Here is a 2,158-nt window from a genome sequence, read left to right on the forward strand (position 1 = left end):
ATCTCCCCACATGCTAATAGTGGGTGGAGGGCACCCATAAAGAATTTCATAAGGAGAAAATTCTGTTTGGTAGGGGTAAGTCTAGTATTTAAGAGAGCAATTGGCAACAATGATTTCAGTTTAAGTGTGTCTCTTTGCTTAGCTGTAGCTTTCATGTCTGATCCACACGCTCCCCCAGCCCAGAGCTCTGAGGGCCTTATGTCCTCCTTAAAAGCCAGGTGATCTTTAACCCTTTAACCACAAGTCATACTATCTCGGCCACAAACACATCTGTTCCTGTAGTGATAGAAATTCCAAGTTGAGGAATGATCTCCTTTAAGAGAAGTAAGGCCACATCATAAGGCTTTCCCATGTGATTAGAAAACCTTCCACTCAGCCAGAGACAATGCACACAGACTAACAGGTATCTGTAGTAGTCTCAGAGCAGAGACAGTACAATGAAATCCACCACAAACATTCCGTGTTCCCAAGGAGGCCTTTGCGTCTGTTGTATGTTATTCTGTGTACAGGTTTCACACTGTTCACTCATTAGGCTATACCAAAGAGTGGAGGAATGTTAAGTATTGACCCAACCCAGGCATGGGGTGACACAGGTTCCATGACAGAATTGTTTCACAGCAGGGGTGGTAGCTTCAAGGATTGTTATACTCATCCGTGAGCTCACCATCACCAGTGAGATGGCTTCCATTTTCACTCTCACGTACTCAGGGTCCCATCTGGCCAATGGGCTGGGAAATGGTGCAGCAGTTAAAGCTGGAAGCTACCAGTTTTGCCCCTGGACTATTGTATAACTTCCTGAGAAACTACAATACCCTCTCTTCTGGGATTCCCAACAGCAAAGTCCACTCTTTTCAGGACCCATATAGCCTCTAAATGTTCCTAGATTTCGCTGCCATATTGTCTTTTTCTTCCGAAACTAATCAAGCCCTTTTATTTATATAGGACCCTGTGCATGTGGAGATTCTGTATGCATGTTGTTGCTCCATAAGATGGTGATGCTTAGCAGCTGGTGGGAAGGCTAAATTCTGCCCTTTGTGCTCAAGTCCCTGTTGGCCACAGTGGCAGAATTAAATGTCATTATAGAATAACCAGTAAAGGGTTTACCTTCCTCGACAACGTTACTGCCATCAGTGGACTGTTCTACAGCAGAGTTTTAAGAGACTGGTCTGCTGAAGACCAGCTCAAAAACAGGCCTCAATGCAGGGATGATCTGTTTGGTTTGACACAACAGGCAGCAAAGTTGATAGGTTAAAGTTTTGTTATACCTCCAAATGAAAGCCTTCCCTCATATCTAACTATCCTGACACTGGCTAGCCAATCCTGATCCTTCCCTCCACTGAAGTCATTCCTGTGAGGCCATATGGTTAAATCCTGGCACACGTTTGTCAGGTTTGTCAGTCTCTGCCACTAAGTAGCACAACTGCTTGCAGGGATGGTGACCAGTCCTGAAAATCATGAATCTACATCAAGAAACCTGCTATGGCATCAGTGTGTTTAAACAAAGCCAAAGTCTATGCTGTGTTTGGGAGTGCAAACCAGGCACTTTAATAAGGGCCTGTTAGATCTCCCTAAAGGCTCGAGAGTTTCCCCACAACAGTGGCTAAGTACCATGGTGGTCTTTACAGAGAGTGGTATTACTGGTTAGACTCCTGGTGCTTTCAAACCTGAACATATGAAGTTAAAGGAGGCAGTTCTGGGGTGATTTCTAGTAAGAGACTCTGGTAGCCTTCAGGGGACTGTATGGTTTCAGACAGAGCTTAGGCAACAGCAGGAATGACTACCACAGGCACTGATGGTGCTCACAAGAAGGGGTACAATCCTTCAGAAGAGGCTTCTCAGGTTCTGGTCTACATCTTAAACTATTATCTTTGCTAGCATGGTTTACAATTTTCCTCTATGGCATGTACAAGCACTGTAGGTGGGGAAGAAGTGCATACGTCTAGCCAACAGTCAATGTGCGGGTCTGCAGCTGGATACCCTGAGTGCCTTTAACAGCTGTCAATACTTCAACACCCCACTGAAACACAACACTCACAACACAGAGGGCATGGGGGGGGGGGAGATGAACTTTTGCTTCATTCATTAGTAGCTGCTCACCTCTTGGGGATATTTCAGGTTCTTTGAGAAGTTAAGAACCCCAGACTACGGGGGGGGGGGG

The sequence above is a fragment of the Mus caroli genome, chromosome 12 (assembly GCF_900094665.2).
Source record: "Mus caroli chromosome 12, CAROLI_EIJ_v1.1, whole genome shotgun sequence".
Lineage (NCBI taxonomy): Eukaryota > Metazoa > Chordata > Mammalia > Rodentia > Muridae > Mus > Mus caroli.